Below are 23,518 nucleotides of genomic sequence, written 5' to 3' on the forward strand. Positions count from 1 at the left end.
ATTTTTTTACTCATGTCTGGCTCTTCATGACCCCATTTGGGGTTTTCTTAACAGAGATACTAGAGTGGTTTACCATTTCCTTCTCCAACTCATTTTACAGATGAGGAAACTGAGGCCAACAGAGTCAAGTGACTTGCCCAAGGTCACAGAGCTAGTGAGTGTTTAAGACTCACCCAAGAAGATGTTTAAGACTGAACTCAAGAAGATGAGTTTTCTTGACTACAGGTCTGTCACTTTCTTCATTGTGCCACTAACTGCCTTTATGTGGTATGGAGTTTAAATTGAAAGGAAAATCATATATCATAGGACTATTGAGAAAGTACATTTGAATTAAACTTTGAAGACTGGTAAGATTTATATAGATTTATGGGAAGAATGAGGGGCTAGGGTTAGGGTTAGGGTTATTCTGGGCAGAGACAATCAACAGTGCATAAGCAGGAATAACCAGGCACTGGTGTAGGGAAAACAGAATGAGGAGATTTGCTTCAATGAAGATTTATATGAAGAAGTAATAGGAAATAGCGTTAGAAAGTTTGTTAATTGTTCAGCTATTTGCTTTGTTCAACCTAAGTACTGTTTACAAAATGTTAATTTTTATAACCATTAGCACTATCTAAAAGTGGAATTTGCTCTGCTAAAGGCCTTTAAGCAGAGATGGATGAGCACTTGCTGCAGATGCCCCTTCCAGTGTTGTGCTTCTGGGTCATTCTCTGGAGAGGCAGAGAAGAGTCAGCTTCTGGAAGACCTGGTAAGACATTGTAAGTATGGATTAAGTATCGATTTGACAGAGTAAGAATGAAGAAGCATCTCTAGGTCTCTGGGCAAGAGAATGATAAGATTCTTGGAAGATTAGTTGGAGACTCTGGGGAGAAAGCAAGACACCTGGTGGTGTCTTTTTTTAACTAATTATTTTTGCTAATCAAGTACTGAGTTTAATTGTTTCTGCTAGCTAAATGAGTACTCATGCTTATCAGCACCTTCTACATTTTACTGGCCTGGGATAAAGTCCCAGTCACCCCATCCCAGTTACGTTAAAAAACTCAGACTCTACAAAGCTAGGCTTCCTCTTGTACCAACAACTTATGTTGCTCTAAATTATGTGCTTATGTGCTCTAAATTAATAGCAACATGTTTTGGGTGCATAATACTTTCATGTACATGATCCCATTTAAATCACAACTACCACCCTATTTACAGAGCAAGTATTGTATTTCTGTGATAGTTGAAGAAACTGAGGCTCAAAGGTTAATTATTTGAGAAGACCACACAGCTAGTGAGGGGCAAAACTAGACCTAGAGCCCAAGTCTTCTTGGCTCCTAGCCCATGTTCCCTTCTCACATGTACTTCAGCCTCTCCAAACCCCATTAGAGAAACAGGAAGATCCTGGCAGTCTGGATCTTCAGAGGGACCTTCCAGCAGTTTTCTGCTTGACCTAGTCCCTTGAAATTCCTCCTCCTCCTGTCCCATCATCTCCTAGAGACTCCCCAAACACTATCCAGATCCTAGATTCCAGAATTCCCTCTTTTCTTCCCCTGGCCCATCTGGAGTCCTTCCCCCTGGTCTCCTACTCTGGCCAAGGATAAAACTGAATTGAAATCTATACTCCAGTGATGTTTGGCCAACCTATATCCCAGGGAGAGGGTTCCACACTGTCTGAGGATATAGTGCGAGAGCAAAGTTAACCTCAGGCTCAAATGTACCCATGGATGGCCATAACTTAAAACATGACTTAGAGGGCAGCCAAGTGGCTTGGTGGATTGAGAGCTACCTCTGGAGATGGATGATCCTGGGTTCAAATCCAACCTCAGATACTTCCTATCTATGAGACTCTGGGCAAGTCACTTAACCCTCATTACCAAGCCTTTACACACTATTGATTCTAAGATAGGAGATAAGGGTTAAAAAAAAACAGTATTGAAAACTGAAAGGGACCTCAGAGATCACCTAGTCCAATTTCCTCATATTACAACTGAATAAACTAATGTCCAGAGAGAGAGAGTAATTTGTTCAAGGTTACATGGGCCAAGGAAAGAGCCAAGATCTCCTGATTCTAAATATCATTTTCTTTCCACTGCACCCCAATTTGGCTCTTGGGAGGCATCACAGGATTAAAGGAGCTGGACTGTTATTACATCTGATATCTCCCTAAGGCGCCAACTAAACTCAATTCATATGAGCTCAGATGCCTATTCATGTTGCAAAACAATCCACTCACAACGTAAAGTAATTAGAAGGAATGTTGATTTTTCTCCCCTTCAGCTGTCACTTTGATCAGATGCATGGGGAGTTAACTAACTCTGGCACTGGTGAACATTTAACTTTGGAATTTTAAAAAATGCTATCTATTCAGAGAGTGCAAGGAACTCAAGAATAAACAAGAATAAAAAAGGTAGCTTTAATTTTGAACTCAAAACTAGAGACAGTAATTTGGTTTCTATGGACTTTAAAATCAGAAGAAGAATGTTAAAACTCAGAGTCTCCAAGGAAGTGCTTTAAGAAAACCAACAGGACTCACAGAATTGATTTTTGCCATCAAGTGCTCCCAATGATTTTGACTCTAAAGAACCTTCTCCACCCAGCTTAATCTGCTATACTGTGCTTCAGAACCCTGAAGAAAGCAGGAAGGACATTTTTAAGGCCAGAGAGTATTTTCTGCCAAGCTCTCTACCAAAAGAAGTGTTTTTGACATTCCCACAGGCTCAGTAATCACTGTATGAACAATCCCTGCCCTTGGGTCCTTACCAGGCAAAGAGCTGCTATTGGCTTTCGAAATCTAGGAACCTTGGACTGTCTTAATCAGACAGGCAATGGTACTTATAAAGGAATCCCAAGATATTTCCAAAGTGGGAAACACATACGGAGAAGCTGACATAGTTCTGAGCACATAGCAGATATTAAAGAGCCTATGGAAGATCAACATTTTTGCAAAAATATATTGATTTCTTATTAGTAATAGAATTCCCATCTAAAGGCAACATTCACTGGTTAGAGAGCAAAGTATTAAATGTATAAAATCTTGGGGCAGCTGGGTGGTTCAGTAGATTAAAAGCCAAGTCTAGAGACAGGAAGTCCTGGGTTCAAATTTGACCTCAGACATTTCCTAGCCATGAGACCCTGAACAAGTCACTTAACTTCCATTGTCTAGCCCTTACCATTCTTCTGCCTTGGAACAAATAAATGGTATTGATTCTAAGACAGAAGTTGTGTTTAAAAATGTTTTAAATCTCCTTTCCCTCCTTCTTAAAGTTATTATCCCTCATACAGGGGCAACTAGATGGCATAGTGGATACAGGGCACATGGATTCAGGAAGACCTGAATTTTATTCCGATCTCAGAAACTTACTAGGTAACTGTATGACCCTGGGAAAGTTACTTAACTTTATTTGCCTCAAATTTCTTCATTTATAAAATGAGCTAGAGAAGGGAATAGCAAACAACTCCACTATCTTTGCCAATAAAATTCCCCAAAAGGGATCACAAAGAGTTGGACATGGGGAGGGGGGCGCAGCTGGGTGGCTCAGTGGATTCAGAGTCAGGCCCAGAGATGGGAGGTCTTAGGTTCAAATCTGAACTCAGACACTTCCTAGCTGTGTGACCCTGGGCAAGTCACTTAACCTCCATTGCCTAGCCCTTACCATTCTTCTGCCTTAGAATCAATGCCCAATATTGATTCTAAGATGGAAGAAAGGGTTTTAAAAAAAAAGAGTTGGACAGAACCAAAATGATTGAACAACAATATCTCCTAACAGCTCAAGTATAGTCTAAAGAACATAAACATGGGAGTTAAGAGAACTGAATTCAAATCCTGGCCCAAACAAAAACAATCAGCATAGCCATAAATAGACACATTTAGACATCCCTTTAAACGTTATTAGAGCATTTTCCTACCAACCTTATGAGGTAGATAGTGTATTATTATACCCATTTTAAAGATGAAGAAACATTCAGAGAAGAGAAATCGCCTGTGCACCATGATACAGCTAATGAGTGTCAGACCCAAGTCTCAAACCCAAACTCAAACTCAAACTCCAGGCAGAGACAGAAAACATTCATCTCTAAGCAAGTCACTTTATCTCCTGGTATTTCACTCTTTTCTCACTGCAGGTTAAGGGAAATATTTTCTTACTTCACTGAGATGTTAGAAGGATAAATAAGATAACACAGAGGAGTTCTCTGGAATGTGCTATGTAAATATTAGTGCTAATTAGTGCCATTGGACTTTTAAAAAACACTCCCTTGACAGAATTTTAGAACATTAACAGATTTTGAGATCTGCTAGAAATTCAACCTGTAATTTTACAGATAAGAATATTGTGGTTCAAGAAAATCTATTGTCGAGTCCAATGTCATATGGCAGGTCTGTGATTAGAATGTACATAGACCCATCACTAGTTAAGAGTGCATTTCAGGGGTTTCTAGTTAGCCCCATTAGAAAAAGTGCCAGGTTTGGAGTCAAGAGTACCTGGGTTCAAATATGAACTCAGAGACTTCCTAGCTATGTGACCCTATTGGGAATAAGTTAAGCATTAGCGTTAGATTGCTTTAAGATAGCTTTGAATCTCTCTCCCTGCCAACTATCACTCTTCAGCCCTAGTCGGGCTTCTGGGCCTAAGACAGGCCTCAAAGATGGCCTGCTTCTGTTTGCAGTCACAAGAGGAAAACACACTCTCTCCTTCACTTTCTGTTGTTCTTCTCTACAACCTTATTCCCAACACACTAACCTGTGTTCTCCTTTAACTGCCACTCGGTTTTCCAGTTTTCCCAGACAGCCTAAACACTAGCCTCCTCTTTAGGCAAAAACACCTTCAGGAGTGAGTGTTGGCAGTTAGATTCCACCAACTTAAAAATTCTTCAAGATTCCCCTTCAGGAATCCTTTCCAAGATTCCAGCTGTGTCTTAAAGGCAATTTGACCCTAATGCTTAATTTATTCCCAATAACAGTGGGCAAGTCACCTTACCATGATTGCCTAGCCTTTGTCCCTCTTCTGTCTTAGAATGGATACTAAGACAGAAAGTAAGGATTTAAATCAGAAAAAAAAAAGATACAAAACATTGAAAATACTGTAAATATAAAAGAATTTTTAGAAGGACAGGTACAAATCTAGCCCCAGATACTTCCTAGCTATGTGACCCTGGGCAAGTCACTTAACCCCAATTGCCTAGTCTTTACCACTATTCTGCCTTAGAACTGATATTATGATAGAAAGTAAGTGGGTTTTTTAAAGTGTATTTCTCTATGACAACACTATTTCTAATTAATTACCCCTGATCCAATCCAACCTAAAAAGCATGGATCAAATGTCATAGTAGTGAAAGTCACTATGGTAGGCCAACCAGATAGAAAGAGAAACAAAAACCAGGCTCCTCCCTCAAGGAGCTTACATTCAACCTCAAGACATAAATATAAATAAATACTATTAGTGAAGAAAAAAACATAAATTACATTGAAATATCAGACAAACAACAGAGAATAAAGTGGAACATGACATTAAAGCTGCTAACCTTTTGATACCCATACTAGTTTGTGCTTTGACCTCATTTCACCATTTTTACCATAGCTCATGAAATAAATTTCCCTTTCTCTCTAAAGGATCTGCTTTGAAGCAAAGGACAATTAGCATCTAAGATTTTACCTTTGTGCATATAAAAATCATTGTCCATCACAAATAGGTAATCTGCTTTCTAATGTCCCTCATTGATGCCTAGCTCCAACTGCCTTTTAAATCTTGACTCATATGTGTAAATTCTTTAATAAGTCTCCTTTCATCATATTCAGAAAAACTTCATAAAGGCTAAGAGGAATTTGACTTGGGCACATCATTCAAAGATGAGGAATACTTTAGGATCTCATTGGTGGAAAGAGCACTGGACTTGGGATCACTAAGTCAAGGTCTCAGGCCACTACTCATTAGCTGTTCAACTTCAGACAAAACACTCAACTAAACTTCTCAACTTGTTTCCTCATCTATTAAGAAAGGATATGGATACCTAGAGAACCTACTTCACAGGGTATTTGTGGGGAGTACCGGAGCTTAGTCCAGTGCCTGGCACATAGCAAACAGCTAATAAATGCTTGGTGCTGGAAAATAAGAAAATCTACACAAATACAAATGTAATGATATATTTCCACAGTGACCCAATTACCCTCAATGGAGGAAAGAAGAAACCTCCTAGCTATATTTTCTCCAGTTTATTTTTTCTTTTTCAAAGGAAAGACTAAAGGTCTTTGATTTGAAAGAGGATTTAAAGAACATTTCATCCAACCTTCTTACATTATAGATAGTAAAACTGAGTTGGAGAGGAGTCAAATTACTTTTCCAAGGTCACATAGGGTAGATTGGAGGTATAGTAGACAGAGTACCTTAGCTGTAGTTAGGAAGACCTGATTTCACATCTAGCCTTAGACATTTATTAGCTGTGTGTCACTCTGAGCAAGTCATATAACCTTTGCTCAGTTTCTTCATCTACAAAATGAATTCGAGAAGGAAATAACAAACCACTGCAGTATCTTTGCCAAGAAAACTTCAGAAGGGGTCACAAAGAGTTGGATGTGACTAAAAAAACAACTAAACAAAAAATGGAAACATCACATAGGTTATATTAAAGCTAAAATTTCAAACAAGACATTCTGCCTCCAAATTTGGCATTATTTTCATCACTCTCTACATGTTATCTATCCTCACCATGAAGATTCTAAATCCAACTATTTTCCCATTTCATAGATGCAGGAAGCAAACAAGAACCACCTGGGTTTCTGAGGTGGGTACTCAATGCACATCTGTATTCCAAGCCAGAGGTTTCCTGTATGGGTCAGTCCCACAATCCTCTCTGTCTCTTGTGTTTCTCATCACATATGGCCCCCTTGATCTGGACCGATATCAGGTGACTGCTGGCCAGTGGCTGCTGGAAGAAGGTTAGAATTAGAGCTGCAAACAAATGCTTAGCATTCTACTTCATGAGTCAGCAGTGCTGAATGAAAGGAATCACTGTGTGAGGAGCAGAGGATGTGAAAAAAAAATAACTCTAAAGAGGAGAGCAGGAGAGATCAGGGGGTAATCAAAAGAAAAGCTACTGCTACTGTTGAAGAAAGAATACCTCTATTATTTTAAGAAAAGCTCAACACAACCAAATAAGAATTACCTTTCAGAAAATGAGTTATTAATGATGATTATTAATATCAAATTAGTATTATTTATTTAATGAATATTAAATTTTATTATTCAAATTTATTAAAATAATATTTAAATGAATAATTAATTAAACTCTGAAAGGGACAGATAAAAGTGACAAGTAGCCAGGATGCCAACAACCAAGGGAAAATGAAGAATTGATAGAGGCAGCCCAAGGAGGAATTAAGTCCTTGCGGAGTTTAGCATTGAATTCTCATCATAGCCAGTCCAACCACATTTTGAATGCAAGTAACCAGTAGCTTCGCAGATCTTAAACATCTAGCTTCATCCCAAATAAGTGTGGATATCTGGTGCACAGAGGAGAACCTAATGTTTTCCAAATATTTATGAATCCAATAGCTCTTCATGCATTCTAATTCTAAGGAATTTAGTCAAGTACCCTGAATACTGCTAATGAAGCTTGACAAATGCTTTTCTGCATTAAATTTTTGTTGTTGAGAACTTGAGTCCTTCCTCTCAAAAAATGGTAAGAATGATTAAGAAAATGAGGCCATGAAGAGGTAGTTTATGGGTAATGCATGGAGTGTTTGTTTGAGTTGGAGTCATAAAGACTTGACTCTGATACTTATTACCTATGTGACCTTACATTTATCTCAGCTTTTACATCTATATGAGTTGGACAATAATATAAGAAGTCCCTGCCTCACAGTTGGGATGCTTACAGGTGATCATAAGTAGTATAGTGCTCCAGGAATAGGGCCTGAACCCATTATTTCTCTGGTATAGGGAACTACCTCTCCCTATAACTATAGCTAAAGAAGCTGCTTGTATCAAAGCAAGTAAACACCCTTCATGTCTTAGAGAGTTGCCGGGAACCCTGAGGTTTTAAGTGACTTATCCAGAACATGAACAGAAGTCTTCCTGCCTCTGAGTCTGTCTCTGCCCAAAACTTCAAGCTGTCTCCTGTTCTTTAGCAACTTTCTGCTAATATGTAAACATCAGCTACAATTATGATAGTATAATTACTTCAATAATGCCAGGATATAGGAACTGAAAGGACAAAACCCAAGATTTTATAACTAGAAAGAAATTATGAGGGCAGAGCCAAGATGGGAGTATAGTAGCAGGAGCATTCTGAATCTCCTTCCAACCAATCATTACAAAGTATCTCAAAAGGACAGAAATCAAAACCAGCTGAGTAAAGGGGCTCTCCCACTGGATACAGTGTTAAAGGTAGACAGTGAGTGGGGATTCCCATGCTATAAGGCGGAGAAACTGCACTAATCAAAGTGCAAGCAGATCACCCCTCCCCCACACCAACTACCATGCTGGAGTTAGAGTGAGGAGCAGGGCAATTTTTAAATTCTCAGGGGCTGACCAAAAGCACCACAGACTTAGCCCTGAGGGCAGTATCAGGCCTTGGCAGTGGGATTTGAGGCTGAAGAGCTCAGAGTGGAACACAAGAGCTTGGATGGAAACATGGCTGGTCACAGCCAAGGCAGCAGGGACTAGAAAGATAGCTTCAGGGAAAAAACACACAGTGCATTTGAAAATCTAAGTAAGGAAGCTGATGAAGATAGCTTCAGAGCAATATGCTTTAAAGCACAGGCTACACAAAGAACATCACAAATCTACCTGCCCTCACTCAGGCTTCTGACAGGAAAGGGAAGATACTACCAAGGCAAAGCCCTGGGGTACAGAAACTAAGAAAACAATAACCACCAACATACAGGAACCCCAATCTACTAGTAGCAAAATGAATGAGCAACAGCAAAAAAAAAAAGCTCTTGACCCTGGATAATTTCTATAGAGAAAAAAAAAAGCAAAATACAGAAGCAACAACAGAGTGACGAATAAGCAAATACATCCACACTTTAAAAAAAAAAAGGAAATTGTTCACAAGCTATAGAGGAACTAAAAAGAGTTCAAGAACCAAGTAAGAAAGATAGAAGAAAAATAAGAAGAAAAGTGGGAAAAAGAAATGAAAGTAATACCCCCCCAAAAAATAATAACAGCTTAAAAGACAAAATTGCCCATATGAAAAAAGAGGTATAGAAATCAAATGAAGTAATAAGCATATTAGAGACTAGAATTGATCTGCTAGAAGCCATGAAAAGCAGGATAGACCAAACCAAAAAGGAAAATCAAAAGATCATAGCTGAAAAATCAGTCTTTAAAGTTTAGAACTGGGCTAATGATCTCTCGAGATAGCCAGAATTAATAAGGCAAAATCAATAGAATGAAAAATAGAAATATGAAATATCTCATTGACAAGGCAACAGACCTGGAAAACAGATCCAGGAGAGACATTTTGAGAATTATTGGTCCACCTGAAAGCCTGGAACAAAAAAAAAGCCTTGACACCACATTACAAGAAATCATTCCCCCCAAAGCCCTGCCCTGATATTCTTGAACAAGAGGGTAAAATAGGCATTGAAAGAATCCATAGATCATCCCCTACATTAAATCCCCAAAAGACAACCCTCAGGAATATTATAGCCAAATTCAGGAGCTTCCAGGCCAAGGAGAAAATACTGTAAGTGACCAGAAAGAGACAATTCTGATACCAAGGAGCCCCAGACAGGATTACATAAGATCTGGCAATTTCCATACTAAAGAACCACAAGGCTTGGAATGTGATGTTCAGGAATGCAAGAAATTATGAGAGGATTTCAGAGACACCTGAGAAAACTTCATGAGCAGATTTAAAATGAAGTGAGAACTAGGAGAATGATTTCTACAATAATAACCATGCTGTAAAGACAAGGGACTTTGTATATAATAAGAACTCTGATCAATGAAATGGCCAATCACCATTATAGAGGATTAATGATAAAGCATACTACTTAACCTCTGAAAGTCAAGAATGATGCAGAATGAAACATATATTTTTAGACATGCTACAAGTGAGAGTTTATTTTACTATACGTGTATTTGTTACAAAAGTTTTTATTCTTTTCTCTTTTTTTTTAAACCCTTACCTTCTGTTTTAGAATCAATACTGTATATGGTTCCAAGGCAGAAGAGTGGTAAGGGCTAGGCAATGGGAGTTAAGTGACTTGCCTGGGGTCACACAGCTGGGAAGTGTCTGGGGCCAGATTTGAATCTCAGACCTCCAGTCTCTAGGCTTGGCTCTCAATCCACTGAGCTACCCAGCTGTCCCCTTATTCTTTTCTTAATGGAGAGAGGTGACAAGGAGAGAAAATGAATTTTTTGTTCATAAAACAAAAGTAAAATTAAACTAGAAAACATTTGTGCAACTTCTCTGATGTGTTTTTGAGCTTCTAATTCGTTCATTTTCATAAAGCTCTTCTGGAACAGGTAGTGTAATAAGAAAATGCATGTCTTCAAGGTCACCTAGTTATTAAATGATAAAGTACATGTTCCATGGATTTTTTTGCACTGTCAGTTTCATGCATCTTTTCAGTTTCAATATTTTCTACACAAGCATAGGAGATTACTTAAAAATACACTTGCACAGTAGCAATTCATTTGGTCATTTTAAACAGTATTATAGCCAAAGGAATTTTTTAAAAATATGTTCCTTTGCTTTGCCAACTCAGAAACAGGCTCAGTCCAATGCTGAGTTGCAGAGCTGAAGGAAAAAGGCGGGTGGAGGGGATGGGAAATAACAATGTCTTCTTGTTCTTTTAGGGGAGTCCGTGGTTTTTCATGGAATTGCTTTCAAATGTCATTAAGACACTTAAAATCACATTAAGTTGCTTGTGAAAAACCATTTAGAGAACTCATAATTTACATAAAAATTACATTTTCCATTAGTCAGAAAATGCTTCATTTCCACAAAAGGGGAGATAAGGAAGAGGAAGAATTCAGTAGAAGACTGATACAAGATTTCAGAGAGTTCTCTGCTGCCATGTTCCCAACTAATAACATATTTGAGGAGAGAATGAGTTACAAGTTATGTGGATAAAGGAAAAATTAATTTTCTTTTAATAAGCTTTAGGCCTCAAAGAATAAACATTACTAATGCCAGGATAGGAATTTTTGTCTACCAAATGTTTTATCTGTGTAAGCGTAGCAATCTGGGTGGTATTCAAAGCTTCTCTTTATAAAGAGCTGGTGAAAAATGTGAATATTTGGAATGGAGGTTTTATCATATTACCAAAGGAAGAGTTCTCAGGAATAAAATATTCTAACACAAAGACCTCCTTCTCTTCCTACTATCGACTTGTCTCTCTTCAAATGTACTCTTTTTGTTTTAACTTAATAAACAGCAAGCATTTAAGGGCCTGCTACGTGCCAGCCATTGTGTATAATGCTGGCGATATAGAGTCAGAAATGGAGTATTTCTTGTCCTTATGAAGCTTATATTCCATCTTTCATAATTACCACTAAACTTATTTTTTTCCAGTGCTGTTGAACATATTGTAAACTACTAAGAGGATAGAAGCTATTTTTGCTTCAACAAAAGCTAACACAGTATTCAAGACATTTAGCACATATGGCAAAGCATATGGTATCCAGCCTGCACACGTGTAACCAATTGTAACAGTAACTTGGTCTTTCCTTTCCAACCAACCTTATCTCTGGTTTTAAAATGGGTGAAAAGAACTGGCTAATGATTTCTGTTCACAAAAAGGTAAAACTCTATTTACCCATGACAGAGAGTATCATCAAACAACGAGTAGTGATACAAAAGTTTAAATTTCAGAGTCCCAAGAAAATATTTTGGGAAAAAAAGCATGTGATGGAACACACATTCTACTAGTTCCACTAATCTTCCCTCTACTAAAATGTCCTGAGAGACTCTCTATGATATCTATGAACTACTTAAGTAAAAGTTAGAGGCCCAACAATCCAAGGTTCATTTTTGTGGGACAACCATGAAAACCAGTGCCAAGAAGTGAGGTTGTAAGATCAAAGGAATCTCATTAATTAAAAGGAAAAGAAATTAAGCAAATCAGAAACAAGGAAGATAATTAATTTATCCCAATTGGTGCTGTTGTAATAACATCAGTAAGTAATAGTCAAAACTTATAATAGAACGTTAGCCAACAGGTAAACTAATTTTATTTTAAAAATGACTTTAAAATAAAAACAATAAAATAATAACCATTGAATTCTGAAGGCAGATGTGGAGGAAGGAAAAGAATGAAAGGGAAAATAAAGGTGGAGAAAGAAAATGAGAATACTGTACCTTAAAAAAAATGAAAGGACTTATATTAGTGCCATTAAAATGTTATAATCTGCTGTCCTAACACTCTATGAGGTCAAACTGCTCCAGAGAACACAAATTGTCTGCATTAACTACCATTGTGCCTACAAATTTGCTGAATATTTGTTAAATATCCCCAGAGGGTACATGTCACTTGTAGTCAAAGAAGTCTTGGAATGAGGCTAGGAAACAAACAAACAAAAAAAGAACTGGTCACCAAGGAGCTCTATAATATAATTCAAAAAAGAGAATTATATATTTATACACCTAAGGGTAGATAAAGATAAGTAACTGTCAACAGGATTTTAAAATAGCTATATTTTCATGTAGTATAAAGTGTAATAACTTGTATTTGAACTTGAATATTAGTCTACTAGTCTACTCTGAAAAAGGATTTCTTTTTCAAGATGGGAAAGAATGAGGCTGTCATCCAAGTTTTTAAGAAGGAAAAAGAAGGAACTTGATATTTACATATAAACATAATGCTTTCTCCCATTTCTATGCCTTTGTTTCTATTATTACTCCAGGAATAGATCCTTTATACATATTCATCTGATGAAATTCTTCCTTTCCTTCAATCCCATCCTTTCTTTTTATTTTTTTAACAATATTTTATTTGGTCATTTCAAAACATTATTCATTGGAGACAAAGATAATTTTCTTTTCCTCCCCCCCCCCCCAGCTGACGCACGATTCTACTGGGTTTCACATGTGTTCTTGATTTGAACCCATTTCCATGTTGTTGGTATTTGCATTAGAGTGTTCATTCAGAGTCTCTCCTCATACATGTCCCCTTAAGTCCTGTAGTCAAGCAGTTGCTTTTCCTTGGTGTTTTTACTCCCACAGTTTGTCCTCTGCTTGTGGATAGTGTTTTTTTCTCCCAGATCCCTGCAGATTGTTCAGGGACATTGCATTGACACTAATGGAGAAGTCCATTACGTTCGATTGTACCACAGTGTATCAGTCTCTGTGTACAATGTTTTCCTGGTTCTTCTCCTTTCACTCTGCATCACTTCCTGGAGGTTGTTCCAGTCTCCATGGAATTCCTCCACTTTATTATTCCTTTTGAGCACAATAGTATTCCATCACCAATATATACCACAATTTGCTCAGCCATTCCCCAATTGATGGGCATCCCCTCGTTTTTTCCAATTTTTGGCCACCACAAAGAGTGCAGCTATGAATATTCTTGTACAAGTCTTTGTCCTTATTATCTCTTTGGGGTACAAACCCAGCAGTGCTATGGCTGGATCAAAGGGCAGATAGTCTTTTATTGCCCTTTGGGCATAGTTCCAAATTGCCCTCCAGAATGGCTGGATCAATTCACAACCCCACCAGCAATGAATTAATGTCCCTACTTTGCCACATCCCCTCCAGCATTGATTACTTTCCTTTGCTGTCATGTTAGCCAATCTGCTAGGTGTGAGATGATACCTCAGAGTTGTTTTGATTTGCATCTCTCTGATTATAAGAGATTTAGAACACTTTTTCATGTGTTTATTAATAGTTTTCATTTCTTTGGCTGAAAACTGCCTATTCTTGTCCCTTATCCATTTTTCAATTGGAGAATGGCTTGATTTTTTGTACAATTGATTTAGCTCTTTATAAATTTGAGTAATTAAACCTTTGAATCCCATCCTTTCTAAGAAGCCTTCCCTGATTCTTCCAGCTGGAATCTCTCCCTCCTAGAATTTCTCAAAACACTTTAGATGTCTACTTTGCACTTATTCTATATTTATTTAACCTTTATAGGTAGTCCATTCAGTTAGATATCTTAGACAGACTCTACAAATGCACCATGGACCCAGGACTGAATTTATTCTAGGTTACTCTGGACATTTTTAATGAACTATTCAAGAATAATTCTTATTTTAGTTTTCATACATTACCTTCCTCAAAAAACAAACGAACACAAGCACTAAGTGCTGTATGTGCTCTGATGGTAGCAGGCTTCCCCAACACCTGAGAATGAGTTGCCCTCTTTTATATCATCCAATTCTCTTCATATTAGCCCTTTCCATTCCTTTAGTTGTGGGTGGGTACCATACCATCTTTTGATGTGGGTGGGTACTCATTCCATCTTTTAAAATCCCTCATTATGTTTCCACCCATTGAACCTGGGGCTAAAAGCACTATAATTTTCCAAGGGTCAATGGTCTTGGCTGTTGCTTCTTATACAGTCCAGTTTTTTGTTTTTTTGTTTTTTTAATTTTAAACCCTTACTTTCTATCCTGGTAGGAACTATATGGCAGAGGGGCAAATGGGTAACTTACTCAGGGTCAAACAGTTGGAAGTGTCTGAGGCTAGATTTGAACCCAGTTCCTTCTGACTCCAAGACTGGCACTCTATCCACTGTACCACCTAGCTGCTCCTTTCATATAGTCTTTTACAGGGTCCCCAAAGAACAAGGTTCTACTATGCTCAATATCTACTGATGGTAAAGTTAGGCTGTCTTGTGTTACAATTAGAATCCCTTAGCAATTGTCTTCTGGGGGACCCATTGGCCAATGCAGTGGGGAGTTGGGGAAGTGGACTGGAAAGGATGATATATGTACATGTTGTCTCTCCCTAAAGAATGCAAACTCCTCGGGATTAGGAACAATTTCTTTTTTATTTTTGTATCTCCAGTACCTTCTATAGTGTTGAGCACAGAGCTATTTACGTGTTTCTCAATTGGCTAATTGCTTAATAAATGTTCACTGAATTGAAATGAATATAGTCCAAATCCCTCTTTTGACAGATTAAGAAAAGAGAATAAATAATTTGTCCAAAGTCACACAGCTGGTCAATGTAATACTAGGCTCCTGAGCCCTTGCCACTGTATTTACTTAGCTCTCATCATATACTTGAGTTTTCCTTTTTTCTTTACTTGGCCATATCCATGGTATTTGGCTAGTTTTCCCAAAGAACATGAGCTAGGTTGGCTGCCCTCTGATGTTACCTATTCCGTAATGCTTTCATTCTTGCATTATACTCACTCTTCCAGAGGCGATCTGTAAAACCACTCAAATTGCTTCCCCTTGTTTTGCTTTGCCTTCCCTAGGAAGCTTTCCTTAAGACCTTGCCCATTTTTACTCCTTGACCAGAGTTGAAGTGGATTTTCAACCATTCAGCATTGAGAGACTACGGTGTGAGTATTATCAGAAGAGAACAAAATTGTCCGAGCCCTTTGGTAATGCAAGAAGCAAAAAGAAAGAAGCAAGGATGGGGGAGAAGCAAGGAATCAGATCAGTATACATGGTTATTATTACACTGACATTCCCTGCTTCTTTGGGCTTAATGAAGTTTATATTCATTTTCCTTTGCCCCCTACCAACTATGTAACTGGGAAAGTCATTTACTTTTCTGCGCCTCATTTTACTTATCTGTAAAATGAGAAGTACAGACCAAATTGCCTAAGATCCCTTCCAGCTCTGAATCTAAGCTCTTAGGAGCCCACTTTTATTCTTGTGTTATGTGAATTACCCACCAAAATCAAACTAGGTCTGACGTCCTAAAAGTCCTTGCTTCAACTTGGGAGGCCTCCTAAGCTAAGTAATAAGTAATAATGTGCCAAGAGCCTTGGGGCCTTGCTTAGTATGAATGGGCAAAATCAAGAGGAATAGTAATTTTCACCTCTCAGTACTAATGGAGGTCCCCAGGAGAGCTGCCATCTTTAACATGGAACATCAAGCTGAAGGGATTCATTCCTATTAGGTCCAAGTGATTTTCCATGAAGCGATAACTCTCATTCCTTCCTCTTCAAATTATATTTGTTTTGCCTAGCTCTATTAATTTCTCCCAGTATCCCCTAAGCTCCTTGAGGGAAAAAGCTATTTTTTTTTTAAACTTCACCTCAGTATCCTGAAGTCTAACACAGTATTTTGCTCAGTAAAGGTTTGTTGAATCTAATTAGAGAGGTTTGCCCTATTTTCAGAAGAAATCTGCCTCTTTGAAACTTAGGATCCCTCTTAATTCTAATGCCCTACCTCTGCTGATTATCAACTCTAATTTCTCCCATATATATTTTTCGCATGTGTACATTTTTGTTTTTATATGTACAGTGTCTTCTCCATTAGAGCATGGGTTACTTGGGAGCCTGTCATTTGCCTTTCTTTGCATCCCACAGTGCTTAGTACAATGCTTGGCATGCAGAAAGCGCTTATTAAATTTTTATTGACTATCTGATTAGAATGATATATTTAGATCAAGAAGGGACTACAGGGGTCATCTAGGCTAGCTCCTATATTTTACAGATGAGGAAATGGATGCCCATTGTGAATTTTAGATTTACTCCATCCTGCTTAGTCTAGAATTTTAGCAACCAGGAATATATACACCCTCACTTAAGGATTAACTGTAGGGAAGGATGGCCTATGACTGGCATGTGCTAGTAAGTGACAAATCAGAAATAACTGACTGACCTCCTGGCTATCCTATGTCAGGTTTAAACCACCATTAGTACATGTGAGACACAAGAAGTGATGTAAAGAACTGCCTTTATATTTTGCGTCACTTCCTGTGAGAGGGGCTTTTGTGGACTTTGGCAGTGGAACTTGACTTGATGGAACATGGGTCCTCAGCCTGCTTCCCTGAACGACCACATGGTGAGTGATAAGACCTACTCCCCTTTCTTTTGACCTTTCTGAAGGCACCAGCCTCCAAGGAGGCCCCTCATCTTGGAGGAGGCTCATGGCTGGAAGCCAAGCTAGATTTAATCTTCTGGGAAGACCCAATGGCTGAGGGCTCTGAACTCCCCCTGGCTCAGGCTGGCAGGAACAGAGATCATCCCCTTCTCCCTCTCCCTGTCCCTCTCCCTGTCCCTCTGCCTCCCTGTCCCTCCTCCTCCCCTCTCTCTCTCCCTTCCCCTCCCCCCCCCTCTCTCTCTCTCTCTCTCTCTCTCTCTCTCTCTCTCTCTCTCTCTCTCTCTCTCTCTCTCTCTCTCTCTCTCTCTCTCTCTCTCTCTCTCTCTCTCTCTCTCTCTCTCCCTCTCCCTCTTAATTTCTTCCCTCTATTGTAAATAAACGACCATAAAATTCCATTCTGACTTGAGTATTTCATTGAATTTAAATACATGGCAGCCACTAAATAATATATTCAGTCTCAATCCTAAATTTTATCCTTAACACTATGAAGGTTAAATGACTTACCCAAGCTCACATAGATGGTAAATCGCATAATCCAGATTTGAAGCTTGGTTCTTTCACTCTAGATCCAATGCTTTCTCAATACATTACACCACACCAGAATCCCTCCTCATTCTATCCATTGATTCTAGTTATATGCTCTGGGATCAAGTAGAACATATCTTATCTGTATTCACTGTGACAGCCAAGCAAGAGTGACTCTGACAATTAGAGGTATGTCCTTAATGAGGGCTATATCTGTGGGCTGCTCAGATTGTAAAACTGACAGTTCATGTACCTTTCCCTAAAACAATCAAGGAAGGAGGATCAGAATTTGTCTTCTTCTCAGACAACCTCTGCTCTGAAAAGCTTGGCTTCCTTCAGCAGTAGCCATGAGGTCCTCTAGGACAGAGGACAAGACATTTCAAGCAACTGGTTCACAGTCATTGGTCACCATGTCATAATGCACTCCTTAGGTAGGTGCTGTGATCTGAAGTGTTTTCAGCAGCCTGGAGATCAGTCAAGGAAGAAAATAGACCCAATCTGCTTGTACTTCCTACTGACAATGGTATGGCTCACCCAGGGATTGCTTTTGGGGTGAAGGTTACTTTCTGTGACCAGTGGCAACATTTTCCTAAGAAAAGCAAATGACCCCGAGGGCTATTTCAGTCATTTAAAGAAAAGCTAACCTAGACCAATAAAAAGTTGAATACTTTTCAACTCTCTCCTTAGCTCATATCTCTATTTACAATAATGCATACCAGGCTTCATTATTAGTTTTTAAGGGAACTGTAGCTATGTAAATGCAGGCCACCTGGTTTCAGTTTAGGGAATATATTTAATAAAAGCAAGAATCAAGCCCAGAGAATATTTCATTTTGGTTTCCAATATTTTTGAGACAGAACATTCAAATTTAGCCCCCAAAGAGGATAAGACAGAAATGCATCTGGTATTATAGACCAGAGGTGGCCAAATGGCAGCCTCAGCAGAGTGTAATCTGAACCAGAATAAAGGATAATTGAGAAATGTTTATCACAAATAATGTTAATTTGTGTTTTTCTAAATCCGTATGCTACAGACAAGGATCCGTTTCTATTTGAGTCTGACCTCATGACTCTTCCACTTATAGCCATCTGGTGTCTCTTTACTGATACCCTAATCAAACGAAGATGTCAGCAGATGCCTTCAAAGACATTCACCATCATTTTGCCAGATAACCCAAAGCCCATATCTTCCCTTTCCTGCCTCTAAGCCAGGAATACTTAACCTGCATCCATGAACTAAAAAATAAAAAAATATATATAGATAAATAGATAACTTAAAATGTAATTAGTTTCCTTCGTATTTCATTTCATGCATTTATTATAACATGGTTCTAAGAAGGGATTTATAGGCTTCTTCAGATTGCCAGAGGGGTCACTTGAGCCAATAAATGGTTAAGAACACCTTCTAAAAACTTTTGACTATGAACCCAAAAGATCTTTTTCTGATATAGGGCTCACTCATGATTTCTTTTAAGTCACAGTTTAAGGTATATTACTTCTAGGAAATATTCTCTGATTTATCCATGCCGTCATAGTATTTAATTTCCTCTCAATATCCTTTTATAATATAATTTGGTGGATCCATGCTTTCATTTTTGCATGTAATTCTCAAATAGTAAAGAATACAACCCATCTGGGCCTTTTTGTCCAGTTTGATTTTTGTCCAAAGATCTACCCAATTCACTGAAAGCTTATCTTCCTCTAGGTCTCTTAATATTTTATGGATACAAGTATAACACTTGGGCTAGCTATTGTTTCTCATTCTTGATACTCAATGAGTCCACATCTTTTTCCAGTCATTCAAGTCTTGGATAAGGTCTCTTATGTCCTTTCTCTGAAGGGATGCTTCACTTATAATATGCAGCAATCTACTTATATCTGCCATTAATCTTTCCAATGCTCTTTGAGTCATGTACAATTTTCACTCATTAAAAAATATATTTATTTATTAAGTAGATCTACCTGTTTCAGTAATTTATTTAATGGAAAAAGTGAATTATGTTGAAATGACACCAAACATCAAGATGAGAAATTAAATCTAGAGAAAATTGCCAATTTCCCCTGGATGTAAACGGTTAGTATTGTGAACACACAGCCTTTACTGCATCAGGAATGAGGTTTATCAACAAGTTAAAGAACAAGTCAAATTTATCTTGTAGTGAAGAGCCTTGCTGATCTTCAATTTATCCTTTTTTCTGCTGGGGTGTTTTAAAAATAAATCCCATCTAAATATATTTATTATATCAAATTAAGATTATATATTTTTTATAAGTCCAGGGCAACTTTCTCAGCCAAGGACTAAATATGACTGGGTTCCAAAGAAAAAGACTAAATATATTTCAGTGTATCAATGGACACAATCTCAGTGATACGGGTACTCTTTCCATTAATATAGATCACAATCCATCTATGCATTCTCATCTTGTGTAACTTTTGTACATATTCCCCCACAAATCTTTCATAGAAAACATATCTGACATGCTCAAGTTCTCTTAACATTTTATGGGTACTAAAGCATATGTATATGTGTGTGTATTTATAAATACACACACACACACACACACACACACATATATATATATATATATATATATATAAAGAGAGAGAGAGAGAGAGAGAGAGAGAGAAGGGTTAAATAAAGTTAAAAATCTGAGTTCAAATCTGGTTTCAGACACCAGTTACAGGATCTTAGACAAATCATTTGATTTCTGTCTGCTTGCTTTTACTCAAAAAATGGAGATAATATGATTATATAATATAATTACATCTCAGGGTAGTTATAAGAATCAAATGAAATAATATTTGTTAAGTACAGTGCAAATCTTAAAGTGCTACATCAAGATTTGTTATTATTATTACTATATGATTGACCCATCTTTCCCAACCAATTCCTGAATATGATTTATATATAAATCATCACTGGTAATGAATTGTAATCCATTTATGCTTACCACACATACCTACCTATCTTTCCCTTTGGGCCATCTGTAATTTGAATTCTTCAAAGACTATTGTGTTTGATAATTCATAACCATAAGACATCACCAGAAAGATAATGATGTTTAAAAGATGTGTTTCTTTTTCAGGGAACCATTGGGAATAACGGATGATGCTACACAATTTCCAAAACACAATCCAGCCCAGTCTGTTCCAACTATTTAATACTGAGTCCAGCTTATTATACATCTGTATTGCCTGTCTAAGTTTTTTATGTACTGTTGGCTGCCCATCCAACTACATGTTACAGTCTAGACAATATGTATTCTTCATCCATTTGGATTTTCTCATGCAAATTTTTTAGACAATATGTGTTGAGTGTTAATATATCTCAGTGAGGAAGCCTTATAGTATCTGGATCTGATACAATCAGTATAATATCATCTGAAAAAAGGAAGATCTGAAAGATGCCACTATCTTCAATTACTCTGTAGAGAAGACATTCCCTGTAACTGTGGCAAAAACTTCTGGCAAACAAATATCTTCCCATTTCAAGCCTCACTTGATACTGAGAATCAGAAAGTTGCTGAACAAAACTATCTCTTTACTAGCATCTATCAAGGAATATTAAATAAACTTAATGTATACATGGGGGACATCTGGTTGGAAAGGGGCATTTGAACCTGTTTTGCTCTACTGAATCAAGTGGGATTTTTTGTTATTATTAAGTAAAAACTAACAACAAATAGCAGAATTTTGTATTAATAATAGCCAGTTTCTAAAATAGTTTGAATGCTTGACAGTTCAGCTCTAGAGAAGACTTCATTGCCTGGTACCTTATCTTGCCAGGTGTTCTTCAGAATCTTCCTTTTTGTGGTAGCAAAGAATTAGAAACTGAAGAGTTATCCATCAATTTGGGAAATGGCTAAATGAGCTGTGGTAGATGATTGTAAAGGAATACTATTACACCATAAGAAATTATGAACAAGATAATCACACACACACACACACACACACAAACCCAGGATGTGAAGTGATACAAAGTGAAATGAGTAGAAATATTATATATAGTAACAGCAATAATGAATGATGATCAACTATTAATGACTTAAGTACTATCAGCAACTCAAGGATCCAAGATCATTCCAAGCAATTCATGATTAAAAAGGTTAGCCATTGCCATAGAAGGGACTGATGGAATCTGAATGCAAATTGAAGCATTTGTTTTTTCCCTTTTTTTACTTCACAAGTTTTTTTTCCCCTCATAAAGGTAATATGTGTCTTTCACAACATAATGAAAATGGAAATATGCACGACATGATAGCACACATAAACTCTATCATATTGCACATCACTTCAGGGAAAGTGGAGGGGCGAGGGAGAGAGAGAAGATGGATGAAAATATCAAAAAGCGATTATCAAAAGTTGTATCTACATATAATTGGGGGAAAATTAACAAAAATAAAATAAAGGGTTTTTGAAAACCAGAGGATATTATATTTGATCCAGAGAGATAGAGAGAGGGGAGGAGAGAAGAGATAAGGCTGTGTGTTATGTCTTGTTAGAGGGTGTGAGATAAAGGTCACAGTTACCTCCTAGAATTCTTTAGCTAGCACAACAATTACTATTTTGCATAAAACAGAAAGGCTGATGGGATGAGGTTAAATATTTTGTTTACTGCAGTATCTGTCAATCTCTCTTCTGTTCTGAGGAAATGAAGCCCTAGGAAGATTTAATTCAATCAGGGATGCAAGATTTAATAACTAAAATGGATAAGTTAGATAACAATTAAGCTAAGAGACCAAGGGTAGACATCAGAAAGCAAAGTATTGGAGTTCTGAGTAGAATTTAGAAGAGAAACATTTAACAGAAGAGTTCATAGGGGAGAGTACACTTCAGCATAGGCCTCTTGTACCTTCTGGTACATCCTAGTTGAGAAGAGAAAGTTTCATAGTCTGAGAATTGCTACTTGGGGGATAAAGATACTGGCCATGCTGCTGGCACTCAGACAAGATCAGCATCATTGTTCCCTGCCTCTCTTTGCATCTGTGTCATTCATCTCTACCTCCTTAGTCACATAATCAATAGTAAAAGTCTCTGAAACTCTCTACTGCCCACACTGTAGCTTGTCTAGATTCTGTTCCTTAGCTTTCTAGACTACTCCTTCCTGGAATACTAATTTAAGAGGTGCATAAACTTCAACTCCCATCATACATTCTTCATGTTCTAGATACTCTAGGACTATAGTCCTATTATTTCTGGAAAGGGTTTGTCAATTAATTGCTCTATGGATCAAATCAACATTTCTGGTCCTTCCCAGAACAAAAATCCCTTCCTAAGCCACCTTTTTATGTTGTCATTTCCTATTAGAATACAAGCTCCTTGCAGGCAGGGGCCATCTTAGACACAAAATCTGGCACACAGCAAGAACTCAATAAATGCTTTTTCATTTATTAATTTTATAAATTATAGAATCATAGACTTACACCTACAAGGAATCATAGAGGCCATCTGTTCTATGTCTTTCATTTTACAAATGAGGAAACTGAGGCCAAGAGCAGTTAAGTAATTTGTTCAAGGTTATATAATTATTAAGTTGTAGGATCAGGTTTCCCTAACTCTAAATCCAGTCCTGTCTCTACTATTACATCTTGCTTTATAATAAGCTCTTACTTCAAACCTCAAATTGCTACAAATAGCTTCATTTATAGGCACCCAGTGGCAGAGGAAGTTAATAAAACATAGAAAAATGTAGCTTTAAAGCAATAAAAGACACAGCCATTAATTGTATTTTTATGTCAAACTGATTTAAAAGTTTCTGATGTGAAAATAAATTATCTGTGAGTTACTACCAACTACCGACTAAAGGTATTCTCTAGCAAACCTGGCTGACTCCCTTGCAGTCATTTACGATGATAAATAATTTTTCTGTGTCATATTCCTTAATATAAGAGGAGAGGACAACCATCCTAAAATGACTTTTCTGAAACATTTTCTCACAATAAACCAATTTGTGATCAGACACTGCTTTATACCTAGTGTAGCTGTTTTAATAACGGCTATTTTTTTTTTCTAAACTAAAACTCATTCATTCAGATCCTACCCACTTGGAATGTGCTTTAGTTC

At 37.5% G+C, this 23,518-nt stretch overlaps 1 protein-coding gene and 1 long non-coding RNA gene across 3 annotated transcripts in view; one reads left to right on the plus strand and one right to left on the minus strand.

The window, feature by feature from the left end:
- The window catches only part of COLGALT2 (collagen beta(1-O)galactosyltransferase 2), a 144,395-nt gene that overhangs the window by 83,930 nt on the left and 36,947 nt on the right, over positions 1-23,518 (minus strand). The gene's annotated exons all lie outside the window — the stretch shown is intronic.
- LOC103101668 (uncharacterized) lies at positions 15,365-23,275 on the plus strand. The gene is made up of 2 exons (XR_008916122.1): positions 15,365-15,436; positions 20,542-23,275. It is a non-coding gene; the product is annotated as an uncharacterized LOC103101668 (long non-coding RNA).

This window comes from Monodelphis domestica, chromosome 2 (genome assembly GCF_027887165.1).
Source record: "Monodelphis domestica isolate mMonDom1 chromosome 2, mMonDom1.pri, whole genome shotgun sequence".
NCBI lineage: Eukaryota > Metazoa > Chordata > Mammalia > Didelphimorphia > Didelphidae > Monodelphis > Monodelphis domestica.